The sequence below is a fragment of the Giraffa tippelskirchi genome, chromosome 11, assembly GCF_054371585.1.
Source record: "Giraffa tippelskirchi isolate mGirTip1 chromosome 11, T2T-mGirTip1v1.2.pri, whole genome shotgun sequence".
NCBI lineage: Eukaryota > Metazoa > Chordata > Mammalia > Artiodactyla > Giraffidae > Giraffa > Giraffa tippelskirchi.
The window spans coordinates 12,546,504-12,566,275 of NC_137285.1; the positions used below are offsets into that span (position 1 = coordinate 12,546,504).

Here is a 19,772-nt window from a genome sequence, read left to right on the forward strand (position 1 = left end):
CAGGCAGTAGACAAGTCTTAGCCTCTACAGTGCCTGAATCTTCCCTTTCACAGGGAGCTCAAAGCACCTGGGTCTCTTCATTAGATTAATCTGATGTTATCCTTGGGGGAGGGGTGTGTTTATCATTAATCCCACTTTATAGATGGGGAAATAGAGGCAGGAGGAGGATGGCCCAGGAACCTGTAATGCCTCTGGATCAGAAAGGATTTACTGCAGCTGTTTGGTTCACAGAGCTCTTGGAGAACCTGGAGGAAGCTAGGGGTCCCCTAGACTCAGATATATAGATATGTCTTACTCTTCTTATTTCTAATATCTATTTATTTGACTGTGCTGGGTCTTAGTTGTGGCATATGGGATCTTTAGTTACATATGTGGGATCTAGTTCCCTGATCAGGGATCAAACCTGGGCCCCCTGCACTGGGAGCCCAGAGTCTTAGCCACTGAACCACCAGGGAAGCCCCATGTCTTACTCTTGACTTTACCTCCAGAACCTAAAGCAGCACTGGGCATACTGTGGGTGCTCAAAGTAAAATATTTATTGAATGAATGAGTGAATTGATGAGCCATGGCTGAATACATCCAGCTTGAGGCAATTAAAAAACTAAAAGAGAAAGAAGCATTTTCTTATGCTCTTAATCTTAAGGAAGTTAGCTGTTCCCATTCTATAGATGGGAAAACTGAGTTATAGTTCTCAGGAGGTGGGAGGTCTTCCTTAACAACTCCAGGCAGTACGGGGATCTTAGTTCCCCAACCAGGTATGGAACCCGAACCCCCCTGCAGTGGACCACCAGGGTGGTCGCAGCAGCGCCACTCTTAACATAGAATGTTTCCAGCCTTGGGACAAGTGATAGATGAATTTGTGGTTGAGAACAATCAAAACTGGAAGAAAATTGCCAGTGTTTGCTGAATCTGTACCAAGACACCTTCTTTTCAGCCCTCACATCCTCAAAAATGCTGTTTCTCTTAGGGCTGATAAAATATGATCACATTGTGTCCTTGAGAAAGATGTGTGATGTCTCTATAGCCGATAGGAACTGGAAGGTCCTTGGAGAAGCCAAAAAGTTGAACCCATTAAAGAGAGCAAGAGGGGAGGGAAGAGCATAGGAGGACAAGATTCCCTAGTGGTGGTTTTTCTGCTCTTTCTTGACCTCAGCTGCTGCTCAGGAATCTTCATGGGTCAGGAGATGGTGTGTGAGGATGGGGCCAGAAGGTGTGGAACATGGTAGAAGGAACTTCAGACTTGTGTCTCAGTTCTGACTTGGTCACCCCCAAAGCTGAGCTTTAGTTTTTTGACCCATAGGTCAAGAACAGGACAAGAATCCCCTCTTCCTCCGCCAAAAAATAGCAAAAGGACTTCCCTGGTGGTCCAGGGTTTAAGACTCTGTGCTTCCACTGTAGGGGGCATGGGTGCAATTCCTGGTCAGGGAAGTTCCATGTGTCTCATGGCATAGCCAAAAAAGAAAAGCAAGAAAAGAATGAGGCAATAGCATTGACTCTTCAGAGTGGTTACTATAACGGCATATTACACATTGTTGTTGTTCAGTCCCTAATTCGTGTCTGACTCTTTGCGACCCCAAGGACTGCAGCACACCAGGCTTCCCTGTCCTTCACTATCTCCTGGAGTTTGCCCAAACTCATGTCCTTTGAGTCAATGATGCCATCCAACCATCTCATCCTCTGTTGTCTCCTTCTCCTCCTGCCCTCAATCTTTCCCAGCATCAGAGTCTTTCCCAATGGGTCGGCTCTTTACATCTAGTGGCCAAAGTGCTGGAGCTTCAGCTTCAGCATCAGTCCTCCCAATGGACATTCAGGTTGAATATTCAGATTTCCTTTAGGGTTGACTGGTTTGATCTTGCTGTCCACAGGATTCTCAAGAGTCTTCACCAGCACAGCAGTTTGAAAGCACCAGTTCTTCAACTCTCAGTCTCCTTTATGATCCAACTCTCACATTCATACAGAAAGATGTATATTACATGTACAATAGGATAAGTATAATTAACACTACTGTGTATTCCATATGAAAGTTAAGAGAGTAAATCCTAAGAGTTCTCATCACAAGGGAAAAAACTTTTTTTCTATTTGTTTAATTTTGTATCCATATGAAATGATGGATCTTCACTAAACATTATGGTGATGATTATTTCATAGAGTATATAATGTCAAAATGTGCTATACACCTTAAACTTATACAGTACTTATGTCAATTATATCTCAATAAAACTGGAAGGGAAAAAAAAAAAAGCCAGTATGTTACATACCAAGTGGGGGAAGTTTTTGGCAAGTAGTAGGTATACAACTTCAGCTAGTCCAGGGACACTGGGATGGTGGGCAGGGTTGGGGGCATTAGTGGTTATGACCACGAGGTTTTCTTTAGGGTGCAGTAGAGGGTGCTTTTAAGAGCCATCCTCCCGGTGAAGGCCCAGCCAGCTGGTAATGGAAGGACTAATGACAGTACTGATTAATCACAGCTTGTCTTTGCCGCAACACTTTCATGTTGAAGAATCCTCAGGCTCTCTCCAGCCACTGGCTAAAGCCAGGAGCTGACCCACCTCTGCCCTAATAGTACTAGTTCTTTTTTTTTTTTTTTTATAGATTACCTTTCATCCTGGCATCAGGCAGAACTTAATAATCATGGTCTCTGGCTCCAGCTCTGCCCAAGCCTGTGGTTTAGCGACCATGTTGTTAACCTTAATTTTTTTTTTCTGCCCCAGGGGAGAAACTGTGGCACCAGAGAAGAAGGGGACTTACAAATAGAGTCTAGCCCCGCTCAGATCTGCTCTTTGGGTACCAAGGCAGCTAATCTAACCCATAGGTGCCCTCCTAGGAGAAGTGACCTGGTTAGGCAGCCAATTGCCCATTTTTGGTACATATATCAGCTACATACATCATGATGACTGTTTTTTTTTTTTTTAAGAGGTTGAAATGACTTAATTAATTGCTTGCCTGTTGATTGATCTTTGTCCTTATGGTAGATATAAAACTCCATAAGAGGGACTTTCCTAGTGGTCCAGTGGTTAAGACTCCACCTTGCAATGCAGGAGACTCAGGTTTGATCCCTGGCTGGGGAACTAAGATCCCACATGCCTTGGAGAAACAAAGCCCCCATGGTGCAATTACTGAAGCCAGAGAGCTGCAACTCAAGAGACCATGTGCCCCAAGGGAAGGTCTCGCACAGTGCAGCGAAGATCCTGCGTGCCGCAACTAAGACCACTGCAACCAAGGAAATAAAGAAATATAAAATCAAAAAATAAAGTAAAATTCCATGAGATCAGGGACCTCATTTCTCTTGTTCACCTCTGAGTGCCCCCACACTTGGAACAGTGACCAGCACATAACAGGTATTTAATGAGTTCCTGGATTCATGAACAAATCAATCTCATACGGACCTTGCTCCACTGACCATGGAGAGGCCTCGAGGAGATGGGCAGTGAAGGATGAGTTCTTCAATGGGACAGAGGCACTCATCCTGGGCAGATCATAAAACAGATCTAAAGGTGTGGAGGAAGGACTTCCCTGCTGTTCCAGTGATTAAGAATCCGCTTGCCAATGCAGGGCACAAGGGTTTGATTCCTGGTTTAGGAAGATTCCACATGCTGAGCAGAAACAAAGCCTGCAGGCCGAAACTACTGAAGCCCCCACACTCTAGAGCCCGTGCTCGTCCACAAGAGAAGCCGTCACAGTGAGAAGCCTGCACACCACCAGGAAGAGTAGCCCCTGTTCACTACAACTACAGAAAGTGTGCATGCAGCAACAGAGACCCAGGGCAGCCAAAAGCAAAGAAATAAACAAACTTGAACAAACAAGCAAACAAAAACTAACCGGTTGTCTCCAACCTTCCTAAAACTTTCATCATTCTCCCCAAGTGGAGATCCACACTTGCCTCATCTCAGTAGCCACCTGCTCACATCATTTCTTCTTTCCCCTTTCATGCTGGATTTTTAAACAATGGTTGGCAACTTTTCCAGATTTCATTGTCTTTCAAAAAATATATTGTGTGTGAACTTTTCAGGCACCTAATCCATAAGCATTTAATGAAAAATAAGAAACATTTTCTTTACCTTTCATTTCTTGGAGCTGAGCTCCAAGGTCATTGACTGAACACCTCTCTACCACGCAGCATGGTGGAAAGAGATGGGATTCACAAATTCTAGCCTTATCTTTGCTTGGTGTTTGACTTTAGGCAGGTTCATCTTCCTCCCTAGGTCTCAGTTCCTCCCTCTGTAAAATGAAGGAATTGGGTCATCATTGGTTTTCTCAGGTTCATCTTCCTCCCTGGATCTCAGTTCTTCCCTCTGTAAAATGAAGGAATTGGGTCATCATTGGTTGTCTTAAGTGTGTTTTATGGAATGCTTATTCTGGTAGATACTCCATCAAAAAAGGGAGGAGGTTGTTGGTCTCATATATTGAGCAAAACAGTGCATCCTCTATTCCCTCACTGAAGGTTGATGAAGATTATTTGTGTATTAAAGGCTCTGAGAGATGCTACGGTTAAGGTTGTTGTTTAGTCACTCAGTTGTGTCTGACTCTACTACCCCATGGGCTGTAGCCCACCAGGCTCCTCTGTCCATGGGATTTCCCAGGCAAGAATACTGGAGTGGGTTGCCATTTCCTTCTCCAGGGAACCTTCCTGACCCAGGGATCAAACCCACGTCTCCTGATTTGGCATGCATTGGCATGTAGATTCTTTACTGCTGAGCCATCAAATCCTGTTTAATTTTTAAGTCACTGTTACTCAAGTGATGGGACAGATAGAATCAATAATGATAGAATTCTGAAATCTTACAGGACTCTGGCTTAGAGATCCTCTGAATTTGTCTAGAGCATTCTTTCAGTTTGAGCCACCTGAGGTTCCAGGAGCAGTTGCACTAGTTGGTTGAGTCTTTGCCTGCATTTTCCACAGGGAATAGACTGACCTTGGGGATCTCAGTCTCTCCCCAGTCCCTTCAAACTCACTGCCAACTGCAAAGAACATCTAGGCTCAAGAAGGAAGGTGCAGTAATCTCACATAGTCCTGTTCCAGGATGTCCTGGTCTCCCTCTTTGCATCTCGGATATAAATGTCCTTATCAACCCAGGTCTTCTCAGGTTATGGTTCTGCCTCCCCCATCCCTCCGTGACAGTGAGAGGTCATGTTCCAAAATGGAGTTTTCTCCAACAGCGCTCCACCCTGACACTCCATCTGTATTATTCCCAACATCTGATAAGAGCTTTCCTTTCACAGACCCCTCAATCTCCAGGCTGTTACGTGGAAAATGATTCCATGGTGAATCACGTTGGAATGATAAAGAAAATCCAACACATTTAAACAATTTTTACAAGACTTTTTGGAGACTTCACTGTGCTCATGCCTCATGTGAATCTCTAAGGGGGTGTCAAGAAGGCAGTAATGATCATGGAGCATTCCCCCCCCCCATAGAGTACCAGAAAGTACTAGGTTCATAAATGTCCATTTTTGGAAATTCTGCCTTCTCAGATTTCTTTAAATCTCTAATGCCTGTTTCTTTTGTCTTTACTCTTTTTTTATCCATCAGTACGAAAACTTGCTGAGGCTCGGGAAGTCTCATAGTCCTGTTGTATTGATGTCTTCTTCACAGGGCTATTTGTTCACAAAACCACCTATTTTTTTTTTGCTGTGTCACACAACATGTGGGATCTTGGTTCCTCGACCAGGGATTGCCCCCGGTAGTGGAAACTCAGAGTCTTAACCACTGAACTACCAGACAATTCCCAAAACCACTTATTAAGTATGTCTTCAGTGAGTCAAGTTCAATACTACTTATTCCCTGTGTTGTATACCTATCTACATATCCATCTATCTTTGATCTATCATTTGATCCATAGCCACGTATTATCTAAATATCTTCTTCTTCGGAGAAATTTCAAAATAGGTGGGAGACAGCTCCTGTCTCCCTCTGCACAAATCAAGGGGAAGGATTTCCTCTCTCCATTCCCTAGAAACTAGGATGTGCCAAGAGGTTAGTGCTGGGCCTCATAGATATCTGCCCAGGACAGAAATCTTGGAGTGACATTGAAGCTGTTTAGCAGTTGTCCGGGGGGCGGTGAGCAGTGGTGGTGAGAGACGACTAGGGCTCTAGCTGTGCTGAAGCGCTAGAATTTCAGCCTCCTAGCCTCCCTTGTCTCTTGCCCACTATTATTCTTGCAGATTCTATGAGTGAGCCGCTATCCTGAATATTTATTTTCTGCTTCAGTTGGAGTTAGTTGTTTGGAACCAAGACTCCTGACCACTCTTGTCAGATCCTAGCATCTCTCCAGCCATCTCTCCATGCAGCCATCAGTTATTCATCTGTTCCTCTAATGCAACAGACAGTGAGCTAAGCACTAGCATTATGCAAAGGTGCAAAGGTGAATAAATCAACAGGAATAGAAAACAGCAGCAAACGGATGCCCTATTTAAACAAGGGAATTTGAAGAGAGAATTTCACAAAGGAACAGTGAACAAAGGCTATGTTTAGGAAAAGGAATGGATTGGTACCCTGGAATTGGACATTTTACCACTCCTAGGCATGAAGGGGCGAGGGAAGGCAAGCCGTTTTCAGAGTCCAGAGACAGTGTGTAGAGAGGCTTCTGGGCAGCAGCTGTGGCCTTGAGTGAAGGACATGGTCAACCTGTGATGACCTGGCATGGAAAGGACCAGAGGATAAATACCTTGTCCACACACACCGCCCTCCCTCTGATCTCATGCCAGAGCCAGAGAAAACACTGAATTGGCCCATACGGGTCAGTCTTCTGGGCACAGAGCAGGTGGGAGAAAGATAGAGGGTAGATCTGGACGGCCAAACAGAAGATGCCAAGCACAACGATGTCACTTTTCCTCTCAAATTTTTCTTGTAGATTCTTAGTTATCTGGTATCCCGAACATTTATTTTCTGCCTCCCTTAGGGTCAGTTGTTTGCAATCAAGAATCTGGCAGGTGCAAGTAAAGATCCCACGTGCCACATCTAAGACCTGGCACAGCCTAAATAAATAAATACTAAAAAAAAAGAGAGAGAGAATTTGGCAAGCATATCCATCCAAACATCATCCATCCATCCACCCATCCACTCATCCATCCATTCATCCAAATATCCATCTAAACATCATCTATTCATCCATCCACCCAAATATCTTATCTAAACATCATCTATCCTCCATCCATCCAAACCATCCAATATCCATCCATCTATCCATCCAACCATCCATCCATTCAAACGTCTATCCAAACCTCCATCCATCCACACATCTATCCAAACATCATCCATCCACCCATCCAACATATCCAACATCTAGCCATCCATCCATTTGCTACCAGTGAGTTTATACTACACTCAGATGAAGTCGGAGTATTAATGACCTATGAGGCGTCCCGTGACTTGCAGAACTCCCCTCCCCCATTGCCCACCTGTCTTTATCTCCCTCCACTCTGCTCCTAGGTTCCTCTACTCTGGCCACACAGCTTGCCGTGCTCTACGACAAATGAGTCCTGCCTCGGCACCTTCATTCACGGTGCTCCCTCTTCCTGGAACACTCTGTCCTTACGTGTCCCCCCAGCTCCCTCCCTTCCTCCCTTCCTTCTCCCACGTGTTTACTCACATGTCACCTCCCCTGTCCGCCTTTCATCAAATGGCAACCCCTCTTCACCACTCTCCCTGATTTTCCTTCTTAACACATTTCACCATCTCACAGACTCTGTATTACTTGTCTTTCTTGTTTAATTGTGTGTCCTCCACTCCCATCCCACAACCTCCCAGTGGAATATAAATTCTACAATGAAAGGATTTTTGAAGTTTTGTTTATTGCTGTGTCCCAGAGAATCCCTGCCACACAGAACGTGTTTGATAAATATTTGTGGAATATAACTATTTGTATCTCTATCTATCTATCTATCTAAGTAAGTGAAAGTCCCTCAGTCGTGTCTGACTCTTTGTGATGCCATGGACTATACAGGAATTCTCCAGGCCAGAACACTGGAGTGGGTAGCCTTTCCCTTCTCCAGGGCATCTTCCCTGGAAGATGAGCATATATTCATTATATATATATAATCAACAAGGACCTACTCTGTAGCACAGGGAACTCTACTCAATACTCTGTAATAACCTGTATGGGGAATGAATCTGGAAAAGAAGAGATATATGAATATGTATAACTAAATCACTTTTGCTGTACCTCTGAAACTAACACCATGTAAATCAACTATATTCCAATATAAAAAATATTTTTTAAATTTGTTGAATAAATGAATGAAGCTATGGATGCAGCTCTGTGAAAGTTTCAGATTTTCCAGGACTTCTCTGATGGTCCAGTGGCTAAGGCTCTGTGTTCCCAAAGCAGGGATCCCCGGGTTCGATCCCTCGTTAGGGAAATAGATCCCGCATGCTGCAACTAAGATCCGGCTGTGCTGCTGTGCTTCATTGCTCAGTCATGTCTACCTCTTTGTGACCCCATGAACTGTAGCCTACCAGGCTCCTCCGCTCATGGAATTCTCCAGGCAAGAGTACGAGAGTGGGTAGCCATTCCCTTCTCCAGGGGATCTTCCCAACACAGGGACTGAACCTGAATCTCCTGCACTGCAGGCAGACTCTTTACTATCTGAGCCACCTGGGAAGTCCTAAGATCCAGCAGAACCAAATAAATATTAAAAAAAGAGAGAACATTTCAGATGTGCTGTTGGAGGGGAATTCAGCCAATCTGTGAGAGTTACTGCAGACTCAGTGCATCCTTTGTGCTTCCCAGGCTGAAACTCGAGTGCGAGTTAATATGCTACTTGTGCCCTTAGGAAGCGTCCTGAGCTTTCCATGCATGCCAGGGACTTGGCTCTTAGTGACTCCTTGTCCTCCTTCGGAAAACCTGCAGGCAAGGGAGGGAAAAACTGAACACTTCACACATTGCATCTTCAAAGCACTTAATAAATGCTCAAGTCATTAATTCCCTCGGCTCTCTGGGAAGTGGATTTTATTGTTTCTCTTCTGGCAACGGGGCGATGAGTGTGCTGGGGAATTCCGTCGTTTTCCCAGGACCATGGAGTGAGCTGTGAGTGGTGCCAGAATGGCATGGGCATCCTCTGAGTTCCTGGCCGTGAGGCCTGCTGTTTCCCTGTGGTGGGCAGAGGAGCAGAATCAGATGGGAAGCAGGACAGACTGCCTTAGAGGGTGTCCTCCCGTTTTAAGAGGATTATGGGAGCTAGGCGCCTGCGAGGTTGCACAGAAACGGGAATGCACCAGGACCCATCTTTCCTCCAGGGTTCCAGGTCTAAGTCAAGGCTTAAGTGTAAACTTTACAAAGCCCAAGTATATGAACTCTCCCAAAGCAGTGCGTGCGTGCTACGTCACTTCAGTTGTGTCTGAATCTTTGCATCCCAATGGACTGTAGCCCGCCTGACTCCATCCATGGGGTTTTCCAGGCAAGAATACTGGAGCAGGTTTCCATGCCTTCCTCCAGGGGATCTTTCGGACCTAGGGATTGAACCTGCATCTCTTACATCTCCTCCATCAGCAGGCAGGTTCTTTACCACTTTACCTCTTCTGCAGCCTGGGAAGACCAAATCCCAGTGTAGACCATGACATGATGGGAACTAGATGCAGAACTGGCTTTTGTATGCCCAGCTCATCAGAGTCTCTCCATAGACCTAACTCCTATGCTCCAGATTTTCCTTTATCTCTTCTCTAGCAGAATTTACCTGTCTGATTTCCCATACCATCAATACTCTACTCTCTGGGAGAATGGTTATCAAAGTATTCTATGTTAATAATATTGATGGGTGTTCCAGGAAGTCCACATTCTTATAGGTGCTGATATTTTTCTATATATATGGACTAAAATTTGGGAGACCTGAGTTTTATTTTTATAAATAAAAGTAAAAATAGTTGTGGCATGTGGGATCTTTAGTTTCCTGACCAGGGATCAAACCCAGGCCCCCTACACTGGGACTGCAGAGTCTTAGCCACCAGACCACCAGGGAAGTCCTGAGATCTGAGTTTTAGGTTCTGCCACTAACTTGCCAGCTATCAAGGTGGCTCTTCCTTTCCCAGCTATGGAATAAATAAGAGTAAAGACCCATATAAATACTCACTGTGTGTATCGTCCTACTTACTGTCCACAATTCCTGAGACAGGAACTATTTTTCTTCCAGTTTTACAGGTGAGGAAACTGAGGCACAGAGAGGTTGAGTGATTTATCTCAGACTCAGAGCTGGAAGGTATCAGAAATGGGATTTGAATCCAGGCAGACTGGCTTTCGAGTCTTGGGTTCATGACACCTATAGTAAAGTGATTGATTTGAAACAGGCATTGGGAAAGACCTCAGCAAAAAAGTTAGTTCCATTGTAGCTTGTATTAAAATAACTTTCCTCCTGAAACATTGAGAAACACTGACATAAATACATGTAACAAGTCTTTATAAGAATTGGAATGCACCGGCAGAGACAGAATTGTTGGGAATATGAAATGCTAAGGAGAAGCGAAGGAGTTCCTTAGGTTGATCCTAGCATTTTTCCTAAAGACTTTGGTTAATTCCATGGTTATTTATGGAACAGAAAGTGAGCAGAAACTGGCCATCTTGCTGGGTTGAAGATTCAAGAGGTTAGACTTTTCAGACTTCCAAAGTGGCTGGAAGTTGAGAAGCATATTGTAGAAAGGAGGGAGCCACAGAGTCATGAACCCCACATCTGATGGCTTCTCTTCATTTTACTACTACTCGAGGCCAAGCCATTGGTATTTTATAAAGACAATGACCACAGCCTCCTGTCTGGTCTTTGTGATTCCATCTCTCCTCCTTTTCAGGTTTTCTCAGCATAGCGGCCAGAGAAGTCTCTTTAAATAAAAACGTGAATCTTGGGATTTCCCTGGTGAATCAGTGGTTAAGACTCCTCACTCCCAATACAGGGGGCACAGGTTCCATCCCTGGTATGGGAACTAAGATTCCACATGCTATGGTGTGGCCAAATGAAACAAAAGAAACCAACCATGAATCTTATTATATCCTTCTAATTGCCTCCCGGTATTCTTAGCCTAGAAGCCAAATCCTTGCCATGAACCACAAAGCACTGGATAATCTGACCACTGACTCACTGGCTCCTGTCACTCTTTCCTTGACCTTGACTCTGACCACTTTGCCTCCTTGCTATTTCTCAAATACACAGACTCCTCTTCCTCAATGAAACCATGTGTTTGCCCTTCTTTTTCCTCCTAGCACTGTTCCCTCTCATTTTCCACATGGCTTCTTGATGGTCTGTGCTCACATGTCACCTAATCAGAGAGACTCTCTCTGGACAACTCTGCAAAAGGACCCTCCACCCTCACTCTATTCCTTTACTTTATTATTTTTTTTTCCAGAGCACTTATTCCTTTATATAATTGTTCCATAAATTTTCTACTGTTGTGTGAAAAAAAATCACCACTAAATGAGTGGCTTAAGACGGCACACATTTAGGGACTTCTCTGATGGTCCAGTGGGCTTCCCTGATGGCTCAGATGGTAAAGAAGACCTGGGTTGGGAAGATCTCTTGGAGAAGGGAATGGCTACCCCTTCCAGCATTCTTGCCTGGAGAATTCCTTGGACAGAGGAGCCTGGTAGGCTACAGTCCACGGGGTCGCAAAGAGTCAGACATGGCTGAGCGATTAACACTTCACTTCACTTCACTGATGGTCCAGTGGCTAAGACTCAATACAGGGGACTCAGGGTTTGATCATTGGTCAGGAAACTAGATCTCACATGTCACAATTGATAGTTCGCATGCTGCAACTAAAGATCCTACATGCTTCAAAGAAGACTGAGGATCTTGCATGTCACACTTGAGACCTGGCACAGTCAGATAAATAAATATTTTTAAAAAGCACACATTTATTATTTCACAGTTTCTTTGTGTCAAGAGTCTGAGTCTTCTTGGGGTCTCAAAACACTGCTATCAATGTGTTGTCTGGGCTGCATTCTCATCTGGGGGCTTGACTGGATAAGGATCCACTTCCAAGCTCACTAAGGTTATTGGAATAATTAATTTCCTTGTAGTCATAGGGACAGAAGCCCTGGGTTCTTACTCAGTGTCAGCTGGAGGCCTCCAGCCCCTAGAGGCTGCCTCTAAGTTGGCTGACACAACTGCTCCCTTCATCACACCAGGCAGGACAGTCTTCAGAGTGAGTCAGCTAGCAAGATCATCTTATATGCAGGCACAGAAATAACAGTCCACCACTACTGCCATATTTTATTGGCTAGAAGCAAGTCATGGGACTTCCCTGGTGGTCCAGTGGTTAAGAATCTGTCTGCCAATGCAGGGGACGTGGGTTCCATCTCTGGTCTGGGGGGACCCCACGTGCTTCAGAGCAAATAAGCCCATGTACCATAACTATTGAGCCCACTTGCCTAGAGCCTGTACTCCTCAACAAGAGAAGCGACTGCAAGAAGTCCATGCATGCTAAGGAAGAGGAGCCCCTGCTCTGTAACTAGAGAAAGCCCCCACACAGTGATGAAGACCCAGAACAGCCATAAATAAAGCAAATGAACTTTTAAAAAAAAAATTAAAAGAAAAAAAAAAGAAACAAGTCCCAAGTCCCATTCATACTAAAGGAGAGGGAATTACACAAAGCTGTGAACACTGGGTAGCAGGAATAATGGAAGTGGGGAATGTAAACCTGTCCGTCACAATTATATTCTATATTTCTTCATTTATTGGTATATTATATGTCCCACTAGTTAGGAACCTCCAAGAGTATAGGACTTTATGTATCTTGTTGGCAACTCTATCTCCAGCACCTGGAAACATTATTGGCACATAGTAAGTGCTCAAAATATATTTCTTGACTGAATAAATGAAATAAAGAAGTCCACCAGCTTCCTTGTAAAATGCAGTTTTCCAAGAAAACCACCTTTCGGTTAATTAAAAGCTGTCATTAGAAGTGGCTAGAATCAGCAGATCTCACAGGCATATTCTGTTTTTTAAAGCATCTGCTCCAAGACACCAGAGAAAACACGCCCATCGTTAGTCTGGTTGGTGTTGGAGACCTGCTTGGTGCGGCAGAGGGTGTGTGTATGAGGCTTTGGCCTCGGTTGGGATAAGTCAACCCCAAAGTCATCTGAAAGCTCATCACGGGGGCTGGTTTTGGCGTCGGAATGGCCCTTTCTCACTGTGACCTTTGTGATTAATACACCAGATTCATAAATACACATATGCATTATCCACATATCCATTTTTATATCAATAGAAAATGCATTCCAGATGTGTGTTGGAGGTGATAGGCTTTGTGCTGCGGACTTTTTATTTTCTGTTAGGTCTCAGCCCGGCCAGGCACACAGCCTATTGTTTTTATATCAAAAAAGGCAGGTCGTACCTGCTTAATAAGCCGAAGGAATTTGCCGCAACCTGGGGGAACCATAGGAATGTGGTTTTCAGATCCGATTAGAGAGATGTGGCCCGGTCCCCAGGGTTCTCAGGTTCAGCTGCCTCAGCCTACAATGTCATGCATTGTCTTCCAGGCCTTGTGCTAAAAGATCCCAGTTTTTGTCACCTTTCTTTTGTAGCCTGTGTGTGCAGCCCCAGAGTACACCCAGAGGGGAATTTACCACTGAGCTTTCTGTTAGCTTTCTTGTTCAGTCGCTGAGTCATGTCTGACTCTTTGTGACTCCGTGGACTGCAGAACGCCAGGCTTCCCTGTCCTTAATCATCTCCTGGAGCTTGCTCAAACTCATGTCCATTGAGTTGGTGATGCCATCCAGCTCTCTCATCCTTGGTTGCCCTCTTCTCCTCCTGCCCTCAATCTTTCCCAGCATGAAGATCTTTTCCAATGAGTTGGCTCCGCATCAGGTGGCCAGAGTATTGGAGCTTTGGCATCAGTCCTTCCAATGAATATTCAGGGTTAACTTTCTAGCCGTCAGTTGTTTCCACCAATGTTCTTTGTGATGGCTCTTGTAGGGTTTTAGAAAAGGGAAGAGAAGTCCAAATCTCCCTCAAAGTTGAGGAGTCTTTACTCTTTGACTTTGGGAGTGGCAGAGAGCTCTCTGGAGCATGCACTTTAGGGTCAGAATCCTGATCTGGCCGTTTACTAGCTGTGTGACCTCAGGCAAGTCCCTTGACCTCTCTGAGCCTCTGATGGCTCTTCTGTATATTGTAGATGTTAGCACTTCATCTCTCTTGGTTTATTTACTTTTTAAAAATTTGTGGCTGCTCTAGATCTTCGTTGAGGCATTTGGGCATCTTTAGTGGTGTCACACAGGCTTAGTTGTGGTATACAGGATCTTAGTTCCCTGGCCAGGGATCAAACCCAGGCCCCCTGCATTGAGAGCACAAAGTCTTATCCACTGGACCACCAGGGAAGCCCCGCTCTTGGCTTTTTTTGAAAATGAAATGAGATGATGGCCTGGAAAACTCTTAGCACAGGGTCTGGTACATAGCAAACTCCTAATAAGGGCTAATATTATTACAACTACTATCAATATTATTATAATTTAACTTAAACCTGGATCCCGCTCTGATTTCCCTATGCAGGTTCATTGGTTTAGAAGTGAGTGTGAGCAAAATGCGTTCTGGAAGTGCTCCCTTAAATTTTCTCTTGAAACATCCCTGTTCAGAGCCCTGGAAACAAAGACCATGTCCTAATATTCTGGAGACACATTAGTGACTTTGAACTCTAGGTACATTTATTATTATTGTTTTTTCTTTTCTGTTTGGAAGGGCCCTGCTGATTTAGGGCAGCCCCAGATCAGAGGTGTAAAGTGAAATCCTGGGTTCTGGAGCCAAAGTTGACTCACGTTTTCCCTTTGATGTGTGCCTTTCTCCTTGCGCTGGGTGGATCCCAGCTGGACACACACTAGGCACTCAATTAACACGTGTTGAGTGAGTGGCTGGAGGAGAGGGCGCTTAGCCAATAGTCATCCTGGAGGAGGTAATAATATGCTAATGACAATGACACTCATATGCATCATTTTCCTGGCGTTTGGGTTCTCTTGACCAGGCTACAGCCTGGCTGCTCTGTATGGGTCTTGCATTTACTCCTCACGGACGCGATGATGCCCTCTTAAGAGATCAGAACATTGAGATTTACCCTGACAGCCTGTGATGGTAAAGGACTGAGCCTGGATTTGAGCCCAGGGGTCTGATTAAAGAGCTCTCGGGAACTTCTCTGGTGGTCCAGTGGTTAGGACGTCGCGCTTCCAAGGGGATTTTGTCCCTGGTTGGGGAATTAAGATTCCACATGTTATGCAGTGCAGCCAAAGAAAAGGAAAAGAGCTTTTTTTTTTTTTACCTCTGTGTGCCACGTCATACGGAGAAGGCAATGGCACCCCACTCCAGTACTCTTGCCTGGAAACTCCATAGGCCCCCTGACTCAGTTGTCCAAATGTTCAGCTTTGAGCTGGCCTCGTGGTGAAGTTCCCAGGGAGGTACTGTGCTCTCTTTTAGTTTGGAATGACCCATGTGGAAACATACAACCAGAAGAGCAACGTTTCAATCCTCTCTCTTCCATAGAAAGGGAAGAGATTAAAACAGATCATGCTCTTAAGGAATTCCGCCAAACCTTTAAAAAGGAGGAGACAGATTTGAATCGTTGAACAATTGTATAGGTGATGTGTCTATGTTTCTATACACAAAGAGAAAAAAGTTCTGTAAGAGACATCAGTTCAGTTCAGTTCAGGTCAGTCGCTCAGTCGTGTCCAACTCTTTGCGACCTCATGAACTGCAGCACGCCAGGCCTCCCTGTCCATCACCAACTCCCTGAGTCCACCCAAACCCATGTCCATCGAGTCAGTGATGCCATCCAGCCATCTCATCCTCCATCGTCCCCTTCTCCTCCTGCCCTCAATCTTTCCCAGCATCGGGGTCTTTTCTGATGAGTCAGCTCTTCGCATCAGGTGGCCAAAGTATTGGAGCTTCAGCTTCAACATCAGTTAAGAGATGGTTAGATTTTACGTGTATAATTTTAGTTTAAAAACTATACTTATTTTATTAGTTTATGTATATTTTTAAATGAAAAAAAAAATCAGAGCACATTAAAGGGTGAATTACAGTGAAGACGACTTTCTTCCCTTGTCCAGAGAGACCAGGTCTCCCAAGGAGCAAGCAAAACTTTCAATTCCTTGTGTGTCTTTTTAGAAAGAGTTAATTATCAGAGGCTTCAATTAGAAGGAGGGGAATTTTCCTTCTAATGCATATCTGTTTTGCATCCATTGTTGAAGCTTTTGATAAGAAGCTTGGTATAAAGAAAATTAAGGAAATAAAAAGCAATTATTTTGCTGAGGGTACAGATTCAATCCCTAATCGGGAACTAAGATCCTGAAAGCCCAAGACATGCTGCACACACAGAAAAAAAAGAAAAAAAAAATCGTTGAAGGACACAAATACTCCCCTTTTAACCTTATCTTATGTCCCAGCTTCAGAAATAGATGCTCAGAAATGGTCCTCTACCTGGGATATCCAGCTGTGTTCTCTGGTTCTCCAGGAGATATACAACAGTTGATCCTTCAACTCCAAGAGGAGAAGATGGTGGGGAGGCCTTTGATCTCTGGTCCCATCACCTTGATAGGTCTCCATGGCAACCACCCTGCCTCAAGTAGTGGAGAATGGGCCCCATTATTCCACTATCCCCATCTTCATTCCACCTTAATTACTAGTGGGGTTTCCTCCTCAGGCTTCATTTGCATTGATGAGCCAGGAAGACCCGCCTGTGGATAAAGTGACTCACTTTCCTCAGTTCATCCTCCTCCGTTCCTTTCTTTGCCTGCCCTCTTGGGCTACAAGATGTCTCTGTTGCTCTCATGGGCCTGGGTTCACATCTCAATTGTCCGTTTGAGTGGGTCCTATGAACCCTGTTCAAAGTTAGTCTCTTTGAACCTCAGTTGGCTCTCCTGTACAATGGAGATAAAAGTGGGACCCACAATTTAGGGCTGAAAAGTAAATACCTTCATAGCCCAGGGGCTGGTACGCAGTAAGTGATTCTTAAAAGTCCTTATTAAGCAAGAACACCTAGGGGCCTGGTTCACTTGGTTGTTGGAGATTTGGTTATTGGACTTGAACTCTCAACAGTGATTGAATTTTATTGTCAATCTTGCCCTATCTCTTTCTATCTACTTACCTAACTTTCTATCCATCAATCCATTTATCTACCCATTCACTTCTCTGATCATACATCCATCCATCCACCCATCCATCCATCCTTCTTATCTATCTATCTACCTACTTAACTTTCTATCCATCCATCCAATCTACCCATCCATCCATCTTTCTTTTTATCTATCTATCTATCTAATGATCTATCCATCTGTCTATCATCTGTGCTCTGATTGGATGACCTTTCTCTGTGACATCTACACCTGATGGCTGTCTGTCTCCATTGGCCACATCCTCTCCTGCTTTTTCTCACCCCCAAGCCTTTGTCTGGGCTGTTCCCACTGCCTTGAGTGCCTCTTCCTGTCCCCTTATCCCTGGTTAACCCTGCTGAGATGTTACTCTCTCCAGGATTCTTACTGCATTCACCAAACCATCCACCCTAGTGGCTTCCATACCTTAGTATTTATCACATTGTGTGGCAATTGTCCACTTCCTTATCTATAATCCCCTCCCCCAGAACCTGAGCACCTGGAGAACTGGATCTGTGTTCTCTCCAGTGTTAACTCTCTCGTGGAGTGTATTGTCAACATAGAGAAGATCTGTGGACACATTCATGTAACACATTTATTGAGCAGCCACTCTGTGTCAGGCATTGTAGTCACGAACCGAATGAGAGGATCTTTACGCTCAGAGAGCTTCTGTTCTAATGTGAGTGGCTGAACGGGCGCTGGGCTCTAGAACACCTGCTTGTCAGCAGTGGGGAACGTCTTGTGGTGGTCCAGGCACCACTGGCACTCCCATCTCTGTGCATTTGGCTGTCCTCTTCCCATGCTTCCAGCACCCTTTCTCTCCTGTCTGCTTAACTCCCACACCAAGGCTGGGGCAGAAATCACTGTGGTAGGTCCCTATGTTGGCGATCCTCTTGTACCTTGAAAATTCCATCAAAGCAGGGTCTTGGGTGTGTGGGCACCTTTCAGAACATCAGCCCCCAGGGAACCAGGAGACTGTCTCTCACTTTCCCTCCTGCAGCTGTAGGATCCAGGTCCAGGCTGGGCAGAGGAGAAGGCCTTTAGCAAACATACTCTGGAGAAGGAGAGGAACCATGTTCTCAGTCTCTCTCCTTCTGGCCAAGGAAGGATTGTGTTTCTGAGGGGCCTTTTGCATAATTCTGATCTCATCCACTGCTTGACGATGTGATTACTTTAACTCTCAGAGTCTGCTGGGCGAGGCCCGGCCAGGCACTCTGCGATTATCCAGAAACACATTTCTAGAGAAGTGCCAAGTGACCTGCTGGAACTTGCAGGGTCCAGCAATGTTAAATAACATGTACTTTGTTTATTAACAACATTGATGGATTCTTCTGTTAAAAGAGCCATTCCTTTCCCACATAGAGAGTGTTTAAATGAAGTTTTGTCCAAAAAACAAACATTTATGCCATAGATGCACAACTGGAACTGTTTTTCGTGGGGTAAGGGGGATTTATCCAGGCTTAAGGAGAAGTCGGAGATGGGTATTGAACAGGGAAACACAAGAGAAAGAGAAAAACCTGGACAGGCTGCCTTCCTCCCTGGGCAGGCTTGGAAAGGAAAGATCCTGTCTGTGGCTGTAATATTTTGCACAACTGAGTCTGGAGAAGTCCCAGTTGGCTCTTCTGCAGAGAGACAGTGTTTCTGAAAAGGGGCATTCTGCCTAGAATGCATGGCTCCTATCTTCTGTCCCAGTGGTTCTTTCTCTACCCCATATGGTCTCTCAACCCAAGGGCATGATTCTAGACAGTGTTCTTTTTTTGAGTCAAAGACGGTGGTGGAAAAAAAAAAGTTCGTTTTCTGAGAGTCACAGGTAAGCTTACTGGACTCCTCTTGTGTGCTCTATAAAATTAAGTCTAGTACAGGGGTAACTGACTCAAATATGTTCTAGGGCTGGGCAGGTAGCACGAAGGAGTGATGCTGATCAAAGGTGCATCAGATGGGACTGGCAGGAAACAGAAGATGCTTTCCAACTGGGTCATCTGATGGGAGGTTCCTCAAGGGACTGCTTACAGGTGTCCGGGAAAGATGAAGTGAACTGAGGAGGTAGAAGGAAACCAAGAAGAATAGAGAGGGACTTCCCTGGCGATCCAGTGGTTACGACTGTGCTCCCAATGCGGGGGGCTTGAGTTCAATCCCTGATCAGGGAACTAGATCCCACACGCAACAGCTAAGACCAGGCACAGCCAAATAAATAAACTAAAAGAAAAAAAACGAGGAATAGCGAGGTACCCTGAGACTAGTAACATGTGGGGACACTCACCTCCCCTAGGCTGAAAGAGAAGTTACTGAAGACGGTGATTCTATGGAAGAGGCCCTCAGAGGGCTGGAGCCCTGACCTAGGGTAGAGTCTAGTGCAGGGTAGAGTCTAGATCACGGATAGAGTGGAGTCTAGTCTAGTGCAGTCCACCTTCCGTGACTCTTTGACACCACAGGGATGTATATACGGGGGAGTATATACCACAGGTTCTCCACACTCATATTTCTTCCCCATTTCTCCTGTTGGCCAATTCTAACTTGAAGCCAAAGAAGGGACCCACACAGATCCATCAAGATCCATCTCCAGGGGCACAGAGTAGGGTGGGGAAGGGTGGAGAGTGACTGTAAAGGGACAGGTGGAAGATCTTGAAGATGGTATATAGGATGTTTCATTTCTGCAGAAAAAACGGATATCTTTTTCCCTGTAAATCATGGCCTTCTTTGCTCACCTTAATTTCTGCC

General features: G+C 44.9%; 1 non-coding gene across 1 annotated transcript; it reads right to left on the bottom strand.

Moving 5' to 3' along the window:
- Positions 1-14,224: 14,224 nt before the first annotated feature.
- On the bottom strand, positions 14,225-14,297 carry TRNAE-CUC (transfer RNA glutamic acid (anticodon CUC)). The gene has a single exon. It is a non-coding gene; the product is annotated as a tRNA-Glu (tRNA).
- Between the last annotated feature and the right edge of the window lie 5,475 nt (positions 14,298-19,772).